Source organism: Hemiscyllium ocellatum, chromosome 20, assembly GCF_020745735.1.
Source record: "Hemiscyllium ocellatum isolate sHemOce1 chromosome 20, sHemOce1.pat.X.cur, whole genome shotgun sequence".
In the NCBI taxonomy this organism is placed as follows: Eukaryota; Metazoa; Chordata; class Chondrichthyes; order Orectolobiformes; family Hemiscylliidae; genus Hemiscyllium; species Hemiscyllium ocellatum.
Window position 1 is genome coordinate 19,768,154 of NC_083420.1, and position 20,282 is coordinate 19,788,435.

The 20,282-nt window shown below is 43.3% G+C and overlaps 1 long non-coding RNA gene across 1 annotated transcript in view; it reads left to right on the plus strand.

The window, feature by feature from the left end:
- Nucleotides 1-781: 781 nt before the first annotated feature.
- LOC132825162 (uncharacterized) overlaps nt 782-20,282 on the plus strand; it is a 29,043-nt gene continuing 9,542 nt past the window's right edge. The window contains exon 1 of the long non-coding RNA XR_009645761.1: nt 782-907. This is a non-coding gene — a long non-coding RNA (uncharacterized LOC132825162). The remainder of the gene's footprint in view (nt 908-20,282) is intronic.

Sequence of the window (20,282 nt, forward strand, 5' to 3'; positions counted from 1 at the left end):
TAGCGGGATGTACCAGTAACAGGAGAATAGTGTGCCAGTCACAGGAAGGATGTGGCCAATGGATGGATTTAGTTCGGCTGAATGATCGCACAAAGACAGCAAAGTATGCCAGGATAGTCATATATAAGGAATAAGATAAATAAGAGTAAGGAGCGACAGGCTTAGAGTAATGGGAGAAGTTACCAGAGGCGGAGAGAAGCTAGACAAAGGCGGAGTGAAGCTAGAGTTTGTGATAGACTACGCGCTCCAGCAAAAGTTACGAATGGGGTGAAAGGGAAGGACTGAGAGACACAGCTGAACTGTATAAATCAGAATGTAACCCTCAGATCAAGGTGCTCACTCATTAGGCACCCATTCTTGCAAGTACGCATCAATAAAATTCGCTGCTTCAGAATTTGACTCGGACTGAAATTTATTAATTTGTGAGTTTTGTTTCTCACAGAGAAAAGGTAGAATCAGGTGGATTGCTCTTTGAACAAACTATGTGACAATACTGTCACTTTAAAAGGTTATTTTTTCCTGGTATTTTTGACGAGAGATCGTAAAGGAAGGGGTGCCGAGGGGTCTAGGATGTTTAACAGTTTAACAATGGAAGGGAAGGGGGCAGTTCTCTCAGTTCCAGCTTTCTAGTTTTGTTGTTGTCCCATACGATGTGTGTGTCCAGACCAGCTGCAAGCTTCAGTAAAGGATTTTCCTGTGACTTTCTCTAACATCTCTCTGGATTTTGTACCTTCCTGCCTTTAAGAATCTGTGTTTGATTTTATCTTTTTGCCAAGGCGTGTGTTTATAGGATATTATTGTATTGGGAAAGTGACAGAGGAACCTCAATTATCCAAATATCGATCATCCAAATTTTGGATTATCTGAAGAACATTCCAAGGTCCTGCAAAAACGTTACATCAAAGAGGTAAGTGCATTCAATTTACCAGTACTGAAAAACATGTGAAAACAGTGATAAAAACAAAGAAACGCAAGCAGCTCAAGCATCAGTGACTGGATATTTTTTAAGTAAGGGTTATTACACAGCCCTTTGCAAAAGTCACTATTTTACAGTATTCCTGTCACTTTACTGAGCCGTTCATGAAAAAAATGGCTGAGAACATAAACGCATGCGTGAGACAGTGCTTCTGTCTTTCTATTGTGAGACTCAGTTCCCAGAAACTGACAAATGCTTTGGTGATCATAGAAATTGTTCAGGATCTTGCTTAATGCTGTCTTCACCACTCCTTGTCAAATGCTAACTACTGCTGCATTTTTCAAAAGTTTTCTCGTGTTATCATTGCTTTATTTTGTTCATCATGTGAAATCTGTGTCCCCTCTTGCACTCTGTACATTAAAATTATAGAATTAAACAAATTCTCCAGTAGAGCACAGCGTTAGATCAGGATGGCTTCCCTTGGTTAAGTTAAAATCGATTATCCAAATAATCAATTATCCAAATGGAACAGTGGCCGCCATCTTGTTCGAATAATCAAGGTTCCTCTGTAATTAATAATAGTTACTGTATCAGGTCGGTTGGTTTTCCAATGGTTAAGTTATTCTAAATTCTGCTTTCATTTGTTCATGTTTCAACCCGGGCGGCATGGTGGCACACTGGCTAGCACTGCTGCCTCACAGCGCCAGAGACTGTCTGTATGGAGTTTGCACATTCTCCCCATGTCTGCATGGGTTTCCTCCAGGTGCTCCGGTTTCCTCTCACAATCTAAAGATGTGCAGGTTAGGTGAATTGGCCATGCGAAATTGCCTGTAGTGTTAGGTGGAGGGATAAATGTAGAGGAATGAGTCTGGGTGGGTTGCTCTTCAGAGGGTCGGTGTGGACTTGTTGGGCTGAAAGGCCTGTTTCCACACTGTAAGTAATCTAATTTTAAAAATCTGCAGTATTTAAATAAATTCTGTTGCATCAGTTGCATCATGCTTGGAACACCCGCTACAGATCATCTGCCTTTAAAATAAGAAAATGTAGGATCCAGGCTACCTTCTGAAAATATTTTGAGGTGGTGTGGCCTGGTCCATAACAACAAGCACAGGCACAATGGGCTGAATGGTCTCCTACCATGCTATGCGTAATATGTTCAACAAGCATCATGTGGGCGAAAAGGCAGAAGATGGCAACATTGCACTAATTGAAAACTAACAGAAAGCAAAAACACATTTAACATGGGAGTCGCATGGTGCGCAGCACATTGTCCAGCCATTAGATGCCTCACCCACCTTTTCTTTCTCCTGGCATTTAAGTTGAAATATCTAATGCCTGTTTTATAGTCTGGTTTATTTTAAAGTAAGATAATATTGCATGAAATGAAATGATACAACTACTGAGTAAATAATAAAGTATTTAAGAAGCTAAACTAATTCTTTTGAATGTGCTTCTTATGCATGACATTTAGAGGAAACAGTTTTCAGAGACTTCCGCTGCAACACTTATCTGGTGGCATTGGTGTAATCAGATTAGCAGATTTGAATCTGTTGGCTGGTCTAACAGGTAGCTGGGCATGCACCCCAGTTTATATGCAAGCACAATTTCTTTCTGACCTCTATTTCTGAAACATATTTATTCTGCATTTTTAGAAACATATTCAACAAGAATGCAGGCATTTTCACATGGGGTGAAAATTATGCTCTCATGACAATGAATTATTCTGTAATCTGGTGCAGCTAAAGCAATTCCCCTTGAAGATGAGTGGATAAATTTTCTATGTTATATTCTCATTCCTAGTGCATTCTTTGGAGAAATATGTGTTTGAATTTTCAAACAATTCTGACTGGCATTTTTAATGAATACAGGGAATGTTCCTAAATAAACCATTCTTCAAAAGCTAACAGCACACAATTGATTGCAAGCTCGACAAATGTACAAACATCAGAAATCTGGCAGATTATGTAGACTAAATTAGAAACAGAATTAAAACAAGGGTTAAAATCATGTACAAAAACAAAATTCCTGGAAAAGTTCAGCAAATCTGGCAGTGTCTGTGGAGAGAAGTCAGTGTTCATGTTTTGGGTTGAGTGACCCTTTTCCAGCAAGTTATGTTCTTGTGTCTAATTTACAACATCTGCAGTTCTTTCAGTTTATAAAAACAAGTAACTGCATTCAAAGTACCAACTATCTCATTTTTCTCCTGTTCTTGGACTCTCCACTTCTACTTCTCTTTCCTCCTTAAAGATATTCCTTCAACTCTCAATGGTTAGCATTGCTGCCTCACAGCAATAGGGACCCAGGTTTGATTCCAGCCTTGGGCGACTGTCTGTGTGGAGTTTGCACGTTCTCTCTGTGGCTGCGTGGGTTTGCTCTGGTTTCCTCCCACAGTCCAAAGATGTGCAGGTCAGGTCAATTGGCCATGCTAAATTGCCCATAGTGTTAGGGGTAAATGGATCTGACTGGATTGCTCTTCGGAGGGTCGGTGTGGACTTGTTGGGCCGAAGGACTGTTTCCATACTGTAGGGAATCTAATCTAAAAAAAAACTGTAAACTTGAGATCATGTGAAATTTTAACTATGTCTTAACTTGCACCAAGTCCTGATCACCTAGCTTTAGTTATCAAAATCTCCAAGGTCCCTGTGTGGCAGCAGTTTCTGGAAATACAAGTCAAAGCTGCAAACAGGGTTCGTATGCTAATTGCAGTGTGTGGAACCTCAGAGCAGTTGCACGTATTTACTTATGACTAAATAGGTCAATTCTTGGTCTGTAGATGTTTGGGCCAGTGGGAAAGAATGCCCTATGAACAGTGTGACCCAGAGTTCAAGATTTTCTTCGTTTCTTTTTCTTCTCTACTGCAACTTTGGTTCAGCATCAAAGCGTTTGGACGTGAAGCATGATGTACCTTGATTTACAAATTATTAACAGTTTGAATGATTGATAACAAGTCCCTCCCAGTCACATATTTTCAATGCTGCTGCACTTCAAAGAGATGTTCAGGGTGACTGTCACATTTCCTCTGTTGTTCCTGGAACACTAGCTGTTTGACAGTTGAGAAAACAGAACCTAATGGAAAGAGACACTGTTCAACCTTTCAGACACGGTCTCGTCCATTAGATTTGGTTTTGCAGAATTATTGGCTGAATGCTTGCAGAGCAAGCCTCGTAAACAGCATTGCATTTGTTTGCTGGCCCACCTATTGGAGGAGGCATTGCTGGTGCAATTTCTGTCATGCTGTCATGTCTCACTTATACACAGTTCTAGTCTCATCACAGTGCAAGACTATGATAGCAACCACTGCACTGCAAACTAGGACTTTTGTTGACCTACAGAGGTCTCTTTTGCCAAATAATTGTTTGTGTTATTTGTAGATGGCTGAACAGGCAGTGCTGATATATTGTTGGATCTCCTCATCAATGGTGACTTTTTGAGAAATGTGGCTACACAACTTTGGAACAGCTCAACATATTCCAGAGTGTCTGTTTCAACGTGTGTGGGAGGTACAATATTTGACTGACTGGGACTGATTGATGTTGACATTTTGTTTTGGCAACATTCACAGACAGACAGAGTTTCTTCCACATCCATCAAAGTTTTACATGCACATCCACTACTATAATTTATTGTATCCGTTGCTCCTGAAGCGGTCTCCTCTACATTGGGGAGACTGGGCACCTCCTAGCAGAGCGCTTTAGGGAACATCTCCGGGACACCCGCACCAATCAACCACACCGCCCCGTGGCCCAACATTTCAATTCCCCCTCCCACTCTGCTGAGGACTTGGAGGTCCTGGGCCTCCTTCACTGCCGCTCCCTCACCACCAGACGCCTGGAGGAAGAACGCCTCATCTTCCGCCTCGGAACACTTCAACCCCAGGGCATCAATGTGGACTTCAACAGTTTCCTCGTTTCCCCTTCCCCCACCTCACCCTAGTTTCAAACTTCCAGCTCAGCACTGTCCCCATGACTTGTCCGGACTTGCCCTACCTGCCTATCTCCTTTTCCACCTATCCACTCCACCCTCTCCTCCCTGACCTATCACCTTCATCCCCTCCCCCACTCACCCATTGTACTCTATGCTACTTTCTCCCCATCCCCACCCTCCTCTAGCTTATCTCTCCACACTTCAGGCTCACTGCCTTTATTCCTGATGAAGGGCTTTTGCCCGAAACGTCGATTTCGCTGCACTTCGGATGTTGCCTGGACTGCTGTGCTCTTCTAGCACCGCTAATCCAGAATTTATTCTACGGAGAATTCCAGAGATCGAGAGAGGTTTGCAGGGGGAAATGACATTACCTCCGTTCACATGCACTAGGTCATCCAAAGTGGTCAATTTGGTTCTCGCATAGAGCTGACTGAACTTGAAAAGAGTTATCCATCTCAGTGCTATTAACAATGACAGCAAAGGGTAGATTACATCACTTTGATAAAGTGAATAACCACTGTCAGGTTTTTGATAAAAACTATGTGTGCTACCTCACAGCCTTGATCCTGGTCTGAACTTTTAAAGCAGCTGTTTCACATCTCCCACTCCACACAATAATAGTCATGGAGTCATGGAGTTGTACAACATGGAAACAGACCCTTTGCTCCAATTTGTCCATGCCAACCAGATATCCTAAATTAATCTGGTCCCATTTGTCGGCACTTTGGCCTATATCCCTCTAAACCCTTCCTTTTCATATACCCATCCAGATGCCTTTTAGATGTTATCATTGTACCAGCCTCCCCCACTTCCTCATTCCATACACACACCATCCTCTGCATGAAAAAGTTGCCCCTTAGGTCGCTTTTATATCTTTCCTCTTTCACCTTAAACTTATGTCCTCTAGTTTTGACTACCCTACCGTGGGAAAAAGACTTTGATATTCACCCTGTCCATGCCTCTCATAATGTAATACACCTCTATAAATTCACCCCTCAGCTTCCGAAAAAAGCCTCAGCCTATTCAGCCTCTCTCTATAGCTCAAACCCTCTAACCCTGGCAACATTCTTGCAAATCTTTTCCGAACCCTTTCAAGTTTCATAACATCTTTCCAATAGCAGGGAGACTGGAATTGCACACAATATTCCAAACGCAGCCCAACCAATGTCCGGTACAGCTGCAACGTGACTTCCCAACTCTTGTACTCAATGCACTGACCAATAAAAGCAAGCATACCAAATGCCTTCTTCACTATCCTAACTATCTGTGACTCCACTTTCAAGGAACTGTGGACCTTCACCCAAGGTCCCTTTGTTTGGCCATACTCCCCAGGTTGCTACCATTAATTGTATAAGTCCTGTCCTGTTGACTTGCCTTTCCAAAATGAAGCACCTCACATTTATCTAAATTAAACTCCATCTGCCACTCCTCAGCCCGCTGGCCCATCTGATCAAGATCACGTTGTAATGTGAGATAACCTTTTTCACTGACCACTATACCACCAATTTTGGTGTCATCTGCAAACCTACTGACCATGCCTCCTATACTCACATCCAATTTATTCATATAAATGACAATATCATCATGAAACAATTGCACGATTGCAATGACGTATCTCTCGAACACAATCCACAGAGCCTCCCAGTTTATGGAGTCAAATGTTTTGGTTAGGTCAGTGAACACAATGAAGATTCTAGGTGTTTTCTCACTATTTTTCTTGGATTTGCTAAACTTTAGAGACCATATTCAAGGTTCCTTTAGATGTTTTAACCCACACCATGTCTCTGGCAGGAATTCCTCAGCCACTGGAAGCAAGAATCTATGTCAGGATTTCCTATTCAACAAACACTTGTTGTACTCCTAAAGTCAAGGATTCCTTTCTGAATCCAACTGTGTTCACCAATCTATGTTGGCTTTTGAGAAAGCAATATGTCACTTTTAAAATCCTCTTCCTTGTTTATAAATCTCTCTGTGGCTTCATCGCTCACTATCTATGTAAAATCCTTCAGCCCCATAACCTATCGAGGTATCTGCACTTATCCAATTCTGGCCACTCCGACATTTCTAATTTTAATCACTCCACCATTAGCGCCTATTCTTTTTGTCTCAGCCCTAAACTCTTGAATTCCCTCCCTAAGTTTCTCCACCTCCCTACTTCACTTAACTTCTTTAAGACACTCCACTCTTTTACCAAATCTCTGACTACCTGCCTAATGTCGCTTCATATAACTTGGTGACTAATTTTGCTCACAAAGCACCTTTATTACATTAAATGCATTGCATCTGTGCAAGTTGTTGTTGTACAGACTCTGTGATTTTTGCAGAATTACCATCCTGCTTGAAGATAGGAAGGGAGTAACTTGTTTGGTTTTCTTTCAGCTACTTTTAAAAATTGGCTGGATTTGTTGCACAGTTTTTTGAGTGGTATCTAGTGAAACTGTTGGCTATTTCTTTAAGCCTGCGTTCAACGTTTGGATTGCTCTTTCTGCCAGATAATTGGATGATGGATATTATGGAGCTGTCCTTATACAGGTCGTTCTGCTATAACACAACAGTTGCATTCCTCATGTTACAGAAAACTGTAATATGGGAACTGCTATAGAAAATCACGCTGTACAAGATCGCTAATAGAAAATTGCTATATCTGTTCAGTATAAAGTTTGCGTTATCCAAGCAACATCCACAATTTGTCTTTAGTCAATTTGTGTTAATCAAACATGCGTTATACCAGAATGATCTGTATGTTGAATACCATTTGACTTTATGAAATACTCAAAATTTCCTGCTGAGAAACAATGGCCCATTACCTGTGACCGCCAAGGTGGGAGTCAATTATTGCAAAAGATTATCACAGAGTTTTTCTACCGTTGTCCCCGTGTTTAACGAATGAATTCTGTGCATGTCCAGCCACTTCAAATGGGTGTCCGCAATAACTAAGAACATTGTGTCGATGAGAGGACCTGCATAGCCAATAAGTAACCAAGTCCAGGGTTTAGCCAGCTATTCCCACATAAGCAGGAGAGCTGGCAGTAATCTTTGCCCTTATGGGCGGCACGGTGGCACAGTGGTTAGCACTGCTGCCTCACAGCACCAGAGACCCGGGTTCAATTCCCGACTCAGGCGACTGACTGTGTGGAGTTTGCACGTTCTCCCCGTGTCTGCGTGGGTTTCCTCCGGGTGCTCTGGTTTCCTCCCACAGTCCAAAGATGTGCGGGTCAGGTGAATGGGCCATACTAAATTGCCCGTAGTGTTAGGTAAGGGGTAAATGTAGGGGTATGGGTGGGTTGCGCTTCGGCGGGTCGGTGTGGACTTGTTGGGCTGAAGGGCCTGTTTCCACATTGTAAGTAATCTAATCTAAAAAATTTTGTTGGCACTCTGGGCACTGCCCCGCCAACACAGCTATGTCTGCATTCAATCCCAGTCACCAGACATAAATTATAATCAACATCTTCATTTTGGAAACCCCTGGCTGACCCTGGTGGAGTTCAGCCAGTATCTGGCAACGAACTTTCTTTGGGACAATCACGCTTGCTCCTCATAATAGTATGCCATCCACTACTGTGATCTGGTCTCTTTGGGTCCAAAAAGGTTTCAGTTCTGGTTGAGATGGCTCTTTGGTTTCCACCATTACCACCAGCTGTTTCAGTTTTGCCAAGACTGGATCTTGCTGGGTCCAAAGTCTGATATTGTTAGCTGAGACTGGAAGTGTGTCCAGAAAATTTAAAACAACTACAGACTCTTCCAGTGGTGTATCTGCCAGCAGGAGGCAGCTCAATGCACTCATGTTTGTTACTTGGCCTGCCTTACACTATTTCAACTTGTCACTTAACGCACTTAATATTAGAGCCCACTGCTGAATTCACCACCAGGATGGCACCACCTTGTCCTCTTTAAGTACATCTAGCAGTGGTTTGTGGTCTATTATTATTACAAATCTACATTTATAAAGGTATTGGTAGGATTTCCTTACTCATAAATATGACTGCCAATGTTTCCTTTTCTATCTGGGGACATTTACACTCAACAGTATCTAAAGCCCTGGATGCATACGCTTTTTTGGCATTCCTCTCCATTGGGCCACCTATGAGCTAATACTACACCAGTGCTGAATGGGGAGACATCACATGTCAATGCTAGATCTTCCATGGGATCATATTATACCAACACCTCAGTGGATGATAGCTGCAGTTTGGCTACACAATCATTTCTAAGGCTGGCCTTTTTAAAGAATTGATACAAAGGTACCAGAATGGAAGCCAGGTTATGTATGAACTTTTCATAATAATTCACCAGCCCAAGGAAAGATCTAAATTCCGGTACAGATATGGGAGCAGGGGCACCTTTGATAGCCCCCACTTTTAATGGGCCTTGTTGACTCTGTAGCCCAACTAGGTCACTTGGGACATGTGGAACATGCATACTTCCCTTCTAAGGTGTAAGCCCACCAGGGAGAAACATCGAAGTACCACATCCAAATTCTCTAAGTGCTCCTTATTGATCTTCCATGTTATTAGGACATCATCTCGATAAATGGCGACCTGGGGTGAACTTTGTAAAATGTTCTCCATGGTCCGTTTAAAAATTGCACAAGCTCGTACATTGGTACAAACACTTATGGGTAATAATTGTAGCATACTTTTGGGAATCCACATTTAAAAGCAATTGCAGGTACACATAGCTAATGTCCAGCTTCATGAAGGACACCCCCTCTGAACTTTGGTTGTAAATCCTCAATGAAAGGAATTGGGTATTTATCCAGCTGCAAAAAAAGTTTGTTTAAAATTCCCACAAAGGTGAACAGACACGTTGGTATTCACAATCGGTACGACCAGAGCTACGCATTCCACAAACTAGACTGGTTCTTGAGTTGCTGAGTAAACCCAATAACTTCTCAGAATTAGAGGACTCTTGGAATCATAATATTCCTTCACTATGTCATAGAGTCATACAGATGTCCAGCATAAAAACAGACCCTTAAGTCCAAGCTGACCATGCCGACCAGATATCCCAACCCAATCTAGTCCCACCTGCCAGCACCTGGCCCATATCCCTCCAAACCCTTCCTATTCATATACCCATCCAACTGTCTTTTAAATGTTGCAATTGTACTAGCCTCCATCGCTTCCTCTGGTAGCTCATTCCATTCACGTACCACCCTCTGTGTGAAAAAGTTGTCCCTTAGGTCTCTTTTATATCTTTCCCCTCTCACCGTAAACATATTCCCTTTTGTTCTGGACTCTCTGACCCCAGGGAAGAGACTTTGTCTATTTATCCTATCCATGCCCCTCATGATTTTGTAAACCTCTATAAGGCCACCCCTCAATCTCCCGACGCTCCAGGGAAAACAACCCCAGCCTGTTCAGCCTCTCCCTATAGTTCAAATCCTCCAACCCTTGCAACATCCTTGTAAATCTTTTCTGAACCCTTTCATGTTTCACAACATCTTTTCAATAGGAAGGAGACCAGAATTGCACACAATATTCCAACAATGGCCTAACCTATTCCTACAGCCGCAATATAACCTCCCAACCCCTGTACTCATTACTCTGACCAATAAAAGAAAGCAGGCCAAATGCCTTCTTCACTATCCTATCTACCTGCGACTCCACTTTCAAGGATCTATGAACCTGCACTCCAAGGTCTCTTTGTTCAGCAACACATCCTAGGACCTTACCATTAAGTGTATAAGTCCTGCTAAGATTTGCCTTCCCAAAATGCAGCACCTTGCGTTTATCTAAATTAAACTCCATCTGCCACTTCTCAGCCCATTGCCCTATTTAGTTGAGATCCTATTGTAATCTGAGGTAACCTTCTTCGCTGTCCACTACATTAACTCTTGAAAGGTTTTAATATCTGGTGCCTCAGTGAAAGTTAGGCTCCTAATAACTGAAAATGCTGTGGGTCTGCAAGCAGTCAGAAGGATTACTCATTGCTTTTTATCTGCCCCAATATCACTTGCCCAGAAAAAATAATACTTTCTTTCCTGGGCCGAGACTTCAACGGCAGGATCAAATGAGCCAAGCTTCCCAAATAACAGCACAATGCCAGAAATGCTTAACCCAACTCAAAGATAACTGTTGTGAGTGCATTTTAGCAGGAGTGTGCTTTTCTCTCATTGCCACTAAAATAACTCAACAGAGGACCGTATCCCATCACCAAGTCACCATTTCGCCCTTTATTTACATGTGGAGAGTCCTTGACACTGATCCAGTTTGCTCAAAGCCAGCTCTCAGGATGTCTAACACTCCTGTTCTTATCTGTCAATCAGGGCTCCCTGATTGGACCAGCTTAACAGCCCCAGTTGGGGAACTCATATTTTCTGAGGTCAACCTTGATGACCTCATTGCAAGGACTACAATGTTAACATGACCCCTTGCACATTATAACGGCATTTCAGATCCTGGGAAATGGATTACCCTGATTACAATAACCGGGAGCTCTGGGATTTATCAGAATTACCATCTGATGGAGAAAATCCTCAATCAGCATTATAACATGGGCGGCACGGTGGCACAGTGGTTAGCACTGCTGCCTCACTACACCTGAGACCCGGGTTCAATTCCCGACTCAGGCGACTGACTGTGTGGAGTTTGCACGTTCTCCCTGTGTCTGCGTGGGTTTCCTCCGGGTGCTCCGGTTTCCTCCCATAGTCCAAAGATGTGCGGGTCAGGTGAATTGGCCATGCTAAATTGCCCGTAGTGTTAGGTAAGGGGTAAATGTAGGGGAATGGGTGGGTTGCGCTTCAGCGGGTCGGTGTGGACTTGTTGGGCTGAAGGGCCTGTTTCCACACTGTAAGTAATCTAATCTAATCTAAACATCACTCTAGACCGCTCTGTTTAAGCAGAATCGTTTTAATTAGCTCATCGCTGACTAATGGTATCAGAGAACACAATTGTGATGAAAAGGAAAAGGATTAAATGAAAGGGGACTTATTAGTTGTATTTAATAGAAACAAATGGCAGATTTGAAGTGCTGCCAGTGTCTGAACAGTGTACAGCCCGTTAACCGATGGACATCATCCTAACTCAGTACTCCTGTTTGCCAGAAGAGGGGGCTGTCAGTACAGTTTAGAGAAGGGGGCCTGAGTCTGGTTTGGAGGTGGAGACTGTGAGTCTGCTTTAGTGTTTACTGTTCAAGAAAATCTGAATTGCAATTCTGAAGAATAGTGAAGTGGGAGGGGACCAAACTGAGAAATCATGAAAGAGTTTGATTGTGCAGGTGTAGAAATACTTCCATGTGTTTGTGGGATCAGAAGGTTGCTGTGGGACCGAGACTGGAGTCCAAGGTGTAAATTGAAGATTGTCACGAATAAAACCATGAAGCAATTTGGAGATAAATTCAGGAATTTGAAGTCAAAGTTTGAGGATAATTACATGAAAGTTTTCCTGAGTGTTATGAATTCAATTATTCCAGAGAAATATATTGTTTCTAGTAATAACCTTCTGTTATTGTGAAATTAATTACAGATAAAATGGTTTGATTTGATTTATTATTGTCACACATACCTAGGGACAGTGAAAAGTTTTGTTTTGTTTGTGTACAGGCAGATCATACTGTATAAAGTGCATTAGGATACTAGAACAGAGTGAAGAATACAACATTAAGGTAATGGAGAAGGTACACAAAGAGCAAGATCAACATTTAATTTAAAATTTGAGGGGTCCATTCAGAAGTCTGATAACAGCTGTTCTTGAATCTGTTCATATGTGTATACAAACCTGTATATCTTCTGCCTGACAGAAGAGAGTAGAAGAGAATATAACTGGGCTGGGAGGAGTCTTTGATTAAGCGTTGGTTACCGCACTTGCCAATGATACACTTAGGGGATGAAAGGAATTGAAGAATATGGTGCCAGGGTGAATCAAAGAGAGGGACAGGAGGCTCCTGTCAATGATAAGGATCATTTGTCCACAAGGTTTGTCTCTGTGCTGTGGACTGGATGTAATTTATACTTGCACTCAGCTGTGATTCAGTTGGTAACTGCCTTGCCTCTCTGAGTTGTGAGGTTTTTAGTTCCAAGTTCACCCCAGGGCTTGAATAGACAGAAAAGTATGAAGTAGTGAGGTGCTGGGACTCCTGGCCTTTAGCTAATACTTGAAAGCAAGACTCTATCTGTCTATAATAAAACAAGGAACTGTGGCTGCTGGTGAGGGTTACACCCAAAACGTTGACTTCTCCACCTTCTGATGCTGACTGGATTGCTGTGTTCTTCCAGCCTCCTGCTTGTCTACCTTAGATTCCAGCATCTGCAGTTTTTTTGTCTCTAGCCTAAGGGGCAACTTTTTCACACAGAGGGTGGTACATGTATGGAATGAGCTGCCAGAGGAAGTAGTGGAGGCTGGTATAATTACAACATTTAAAAGGCATTTGGATGGGTATATGAATAGGAAGGGTTTGGAGGGATATAGGCCGGGTGCTGGCAGGTGGGACTAGATTGGGTTGGGATATCTGGTCGGCATGGATGGGTTGGACCAAAGGGTCTGTTTTCATGCTGTACATCTGTATGACTCTATGACTCTATGACCAAGATCTGAAATAAACAGAGAAACCCAGCAGGTCTGGCAGCATCTGTGAAGAGAAAAACAGTTAACGTCTGGAATCCAGTGAACCTTTGTCAGAATTACCTGCCTACTTAATTGGACATAAAAGATCCCAGGGCACTACATCAAAGAAGAGTTCATAGAACCCTATAGTGTGGAATTAAGCCCTTTGGCCCAACAAGTCCACACCAACCCTCCAAAGAGTAACCCACCCCAACCCCATTATCCAATATCTGGATTACAGTGTTGCTGGAAAAGCACAGCAGGTCAGGCAGCATCTGAGGAGCAGGAAAATCGACATTTCGGGCAAAAGCCCTTCATCAGGAATGGAGGCCGGGAGCCTCCAGGGTGGAGGGGCGGGGAGAAGGTAGCAAAGAGTACAATAGTTGTATGGGGGGTGGGATGGAGGTGATAGGTCAGAGGGGAGGGTGGAGGAAGGTAGCAAAGAGTAAATGGGTGGATGGAGGTGATACATCAGAGGGGAGGGTGGAGCAGATAGGTGGGAAGAGAGATAGGCGGGAAGAGAGATAGGCAGATAGGATTTCCAGCACACTCTAATCTAGACTCTGGTTTCCAGCATCTGCAGTCCTCACTTTTGCCTATTATCCAATATGTTTACCCCTGACTAATGCACCCTCCCTACTCCTCCACAAACACTTCATGCAATTCAGCATGGTAAATTCACCAAACGTCCAAATCTTTGGATTGTGGGAGGAAACCAGAGCACCTTGAGAAAATGCACGTAGACAGGGGGAGGAATATACAAATTTCACACAGAGTTTGTCCGAGGCTAGAATTGAACTCTGGTTCCTGGTACTGTGAGGCAGCAGTGCTAACCATTAAGCTACCATGCTGCCGTATTCTCTGTAGTGTCCTGTCTGATATTTACTCCTCACTTAATATTCCAAAAACATTTCCCCTGCTCATTAACTAACATGTTGCTGTTTGAGGGAACTTGATGTGTACAAATTAGCTGCTGTGTTTTCTACATTACAATAGTGACTAAACTTCATTGACTGTAAACCATTTTTGGTGCTTGTGCAAAGCACTATAATAAATGCAAGTCTTTTTTTTTCATGTGCTGCCGTTGTTGTGGCTGGACTTCCTATTGGTAAATATTATTATCTAGTCACTAGTTGCCTGAGATGAGGAAAATGTTTCATGCTTTAAGCACATTATTGCCTAGCGAAAGACTGTTTGGATCATGTTGTAAACTGTGGGCCCCCTATATGGCCCCCCCCCCCGCTCAGTATATCTCATTGACTTCAGAATCGGAAGTTCAAAGCATCCACACACCAATGGGCCAGTGCGGACTCTGAGCAGTGGCACAACTGAGAGGCCAAACTGACAGGTTTGTCACCAGAACTTGGTGGTCTTCTCTGTGTAGATCCGGTGCCACCAACTCTTCTGATAAAATTAGTCTGTGGTGCTCACTGGTGAAGGATTAACTCAAATAACTCTTCAGCATAAGCGACTTGTACTTGAGGAACAAGAAATAGTTGTATTTACAATAGTGAGATAACAGGTTATGTTAGTTTAAAGGAACTTGGCAACTCTACAGCCTTCTGGACTCAATGTCAAGTTCAATAATTTTAGAGGTAAAAATCACACAACCCAGGTTATAGTCCAACAGGTTTGTTTGGAAGCACGAGCTTTCAGACAAGCACCTGATGAAGGAGCAGCGCTCCAAAAGCTAGTGCTTCCAAATAAACCTTTGGACTATAATCTGGTGTTGTGTGATTGTTAACTTTGTCCACTCGACTCCAACACCGGCATCTCCAAGTAATTTTCAAGTTTGAGGCACCTTCTCCCATGTCCTTACCACATAACAGGCCTCATTATTACATGATCTGCTATTGCACACAACCCATTCTTAGCCACTAATTGTCCCCATTAGTAGCTCTTCATTCTCACAGGCTCATCATTATCCATTCCTTTCTTTGTCCAATTATTCTTCGGTCTTTTTGGGCTCTATCCCTACCTGTCATTTACTCCTTATTGCCTCCCTACCCCAATCCTGTCTTCTGCATAACGATCATTTTTTTTCTAGCTGCCATCAGTTCTGGACCTGAAGCATTAACTCTGATTTCTCCCCACAGCTGCTGTCAGCGCTTTTCCAGCAATTCCTGTTTTTGTTTCTGATTTCCAACATCTGCAGTTCTTTCAAATTTTATTTGCTGTTAATTACATTTTTTCCCCTTTTTTCTAGATTTAATCCTGCAACCTCCCCCACCCCCCACCCACCATTCCCTAGTCTCTATGGGTGGGATTTAGATTCTCTCCTTTGAATGCAGGCCTTTGGAGTAAATAGACATTATCGCAAGAGTTCATACAGTTACCACGGACTGTGATTGCTGAATGAGCATTACAATGAATCATATTCCCGGCAGTTTCAGTGTCAACTGGTTTTAGTTTGAATTTGGCAAAAGCGAGGACTGCAGTTGCTGGAAATCAGAGTCTAGATTAAAGTGGTGCTGGAAAAGCACAGCAGGTCAGGCAGCATCCGAGGAGCAGGAAAATCAACGTTTCGGGCAAAAGCCCTTCATCAGGAATGGTGGTGGATTTGTTTGACCATTGGTGTAGGCTAAATTGAAAATTGTTTGCTCAATTTCTATTTTTGTTTCTGATTTCCAGCATCCGTGGCTCTTTCAATTTAAGATTGGTTCACTGTATTAATACTAGGTGGAGACATTGCTTTCTTAGAGATTAGATGGGTCCATGCTACATGGCTGCAGAGTATAGAACTGACTGAAAAACTAACCAAGCAGCCATTTCAAACTGACTAAAACTGAATAGCTCCTCACAGAGATAGTTTTTCACATATCAGTGAGCAGAAGTATTCCAAAGCCTCTGAGTTAATGCTTTCCGGGTAACTGCTTGATACAGTTGGAGGTTGGACAAAGCTGATTAATCGAGAAGCACAGAAAAGATCAGAGAGCAGAAGATTAGAAGGATGTAACACTGAAAGGCTGATTTAACCCACCGGAAAGCAGTAACATATTGGCCAGCAGGTTAGAGTAGATACATGGGAGCACAAGGGGAAGAGAGAAAGAGATGCTGTCTTGATTGTCATGAAATTATGACAAAATCAGCAAAGATTTTGTCCTGCCCTAGAATCTAATTTATATTGAACATGGTTTTAGTCAGATATAGATAATGGTGGTGTCATTTACTTATTGGGTCTCAATTGGGAACACGTGTGCTTTTGACTCAGAACATTTTAGGTTCAAATTTTACTCTAGGTGCTTTGAGAACATAACCGAGTATGCCACTGAAGGAATGCTATGTTACCATTTTGGTGAGATTCTAAACCGAGGCTCCCATAGCCCCTTGAGCTGCATGTTTAAGATTTAATGATGAAATAACTCCACAGAGGTTGATGTCCCGTCAGCAAGTCACCCTTCATTTACATGTACATAATACTTGACATTGGTCCAGCTTCCAGAGAGCCAGTTCTCAAGTGAACAGAAGCTCTGACTCTCCAGTTATATCTGTCAGCCAGCAGTCCCTGATTGGAACAGAGTAACAGCCCCAATCAGGGAACTCATACTCTCTGACGTCCACATGACTGACCTCGTTACAATCACTCAAATGATACTGTATGAAAAGCACCAACGATTTCCCAGGGTTCTAGCCATTATAAAACAGATTATCTGGACAATTATCACATTTCTTTTTATGGGAGGCCACTGCATGCAAATTACTGCTGTGTTTCTCACATTAGAATAGTGACATCACATTAAAAGTACTTTGTTGTTTGTATAGTGCATTGGGAAATTAATGGAAGATCTTGAAATGGATCAAAATTCCTTTGACTATATTCATTTTCTTTCACTTCCAGCCAAGTTGTGAGCATGTGTCTGATGGAAATGATAAGATCAAGGGCCAAAGTTAGATGAAATTAGACTATTGGTATAAACTGAACTAGAAATTGCTGGAGACACTCAGCAGGTCTGGCAACATCAGTGGAGAAGAAGTAGAGTTAGTGTTTCAAGTCCAGTGAACCTTCTGAAAAACCAAAATACTGAAGAAAATCACTGGACTCAAAATGATGACTCTGTTTTCTCTCTTCACAAATGCTGCCAAACCTGCTGAGTTTCTCCAACAATCTCTGGTTTTGTGTGTTATAGATCTCCAGCGTCTGCAGTCCTTTGTTTTATTTTAAGCCTGTAATAGTTAGGGCTATGAGGAGGCCACATGACCCAAATGGTAGCAGAGTGGAACCAATACTCAGGGAGGAAACCCTTTCGTAATGGGGTCAGACCTGTTTGAAGTAAATAATTCTTCACCAGCTTTGGGCTTTGGGGCCCTCATCTCAATTTGTTTTACACCTTCCTCCTGCCCATAGCCCTCCAGTAGGCCTAGGACATGGGGCCTTTGCAATATCATGCTACTCAACATCTGATAAATTGGATTTTCTTCCCAGTACATAGCAGCGGAACAATGCCAAGTTCATTCAGAAATTTGAAGTGGGAAAATCAGTCAAAAGAAGACCATTCAGTCCATCTTATTGGTGATAACTCTTTGAAAGAAAAATCCAATTATTTCACTCTACTGCTTTTTCCTTACGTTTATGTAGATGATTAGATTACTTATAGTGTGGAAACAGGCCCTTCGGCCCAACAAGTCCACACCAACCTGCTGAAGTACAACCCACCTATTCCCCTACATTTACCCCTTTACCTAACACTACAGGCAATTTAGCATGGCCAATTCACCTGACCTGCAGGAGGAAACCGGAGCACCCGGAGGAAACCCACACAGACACGGGGAGAATGTGCAAACTCCACACAGTTAGTCGCCTGAGTTGGGAATTGAACCTGGGTCTCTGGTGCTATGAGGCAGCAGTGCTAACCACTGTGCCACCGTGCCGCCCACAAGATGCTTCCTGTTTAGGTCGGAGAGCCAGGAAACAGAACTTAAACAATTCAAGGAAAGCTGGGCTGAGAGAAAAGAAAGAAAGACTTTCCATGATATAGCGTCTTTCACAACCATCAGCAGCCTCAAGGTACTTTATAGTCAATGAAATACTATGGATGTGATATTACTGTCCTCAATCTGCACACAGCAAGTGTCCACAGACAGCAATGTGATAGAGACCAGATAATCCGTTTTGCTGCTGGTGCCAGTGGATAAAGGTTGGGCAGTACACCAGCAAGAACTCTCAGGCTGTTTGAAATTATGTCTTGGAATCTTTACCACCCACCTGCAAAGGTAGATTGAGTCTTTTGCCTTTCCACAGCATCTCCAACAGTGTAATACTCCCTCAATATGGCATTGGAGGAGTAGTCATGATTTTTGGGAACATGTTGTTGGAGTGGGCTTTGATTGTAAGCCTTTGAACTCAGAGGCAAGAATGTCACCAATTCCGCCACCACTAACAGAGATTTGAGGAAGTTGCTTAAAAACAATGGACCCCACACTGCCCAGTTCTACCTCCTACCTAAAATCCACACACCTGACAGGCACGTCCAACCTATTGTCTCAGTCTGGTCCTACCTCACCAAACTCATCTCCACATACCTTGACATCGTCCTTTCCTCCTGATCCAGGAACTCCTCTCCTATATTTGTAACACCACGCCCGCCAACTCCTCCGTGACTTTCGTTTCGCCGGACCACAACTCCTCATCTTCACCATGGACATCCACTCCCTATACACATCTATCCACCATGTCAAAGGCGCCCAAGCCCTCCATTTCCCCCTCTCCCATCTTCCCCATCAGCTCCCCTCCACTGACACTCTCATTCATTTGGCTGAACTGGTCGTCACCCGCAATAATTTCTCCTTTGAATCCTCCCACTTCCTCCAGACCAAAGAGGTAGCCATGGGCACTCACATGGGTCCAACTATGCCTGTCTCTTCGTCAGGTACGTAGAACAGTCCATCTTCCGCAGCTACACCAGCACCATTCCCCACCTTTTCCTCTGCTACATTGATGACTGTATCGGTGCTACTTCATGCTCCCACAAGGAGGTTGACCAGTTCGTCAACTTCACTGACACGTTCCACCTTGACCTTAAGTTCACCTGGACTATCTCAGAACACCTCCCCCCCCCCTTCCTGGACCTTTCCATTTTCATCAACGGTGACTGACTCAACATGGACATCCACTACAAATCCACTGACTCCCATAGCTACATGGATTACACCTCTTCCCACCCTGCCTCCTGTAACAGTGCTTTCTTGTATTCCCAAATGCTCCGCTTCTGCTGCATCTGCTCCCAGGAGGAGCAGTTCCACCACAGAACACATCAGATGGGGTGACACAGTAGCTCAGTGGTTAGCACGCAGCCTCAGAGCACCAGGGACCCAAGTTTGATTCCACCATCAGTGACTGTGTGGAGTTTGCACATTCTCCACGTCTGCATGGGTTTCCTCCGGGTGCTCTGGTTTCCTCCCACAATCCAGGTCAGGTGAATTGGCCATGCTCAATTGCCCATTGTATTAGGTGCATTAGTCAGGGGCAAATATAGGGTAGCAGAATGGGTCTGGGTGGGTTACTCTACGGAGGGTCGTGTGGACTGGTTGGGCTGAAGGGCCTGTTTCCATACCGTTGGGAATCTAATAAATTCTAATAGAACATCTATATTAGACTACAATTGCTCCTCCCACATGGTCAATGATGCCCTCCAGCACATCTGTTCCACTTCCTGCACCTCTGCCTTTGAACCCCAAGACTCCAACTGCAACAAAGACAGAGCTCCCCCACCCCCAACACCAATCCTCATCTTCCAACCCACCAAACTTCGGATACATTGCATCACCCTCCACCATTTCCACAGACAAACAAACCCCACTACCATTGATATATATTCCTTCCCCCTGCCTATCTCCGTTCCATAAAGACCATTCCCTCTGTGAGTCTCTTGTCAGGTCCATGCTCCCCACCAACCCACCTT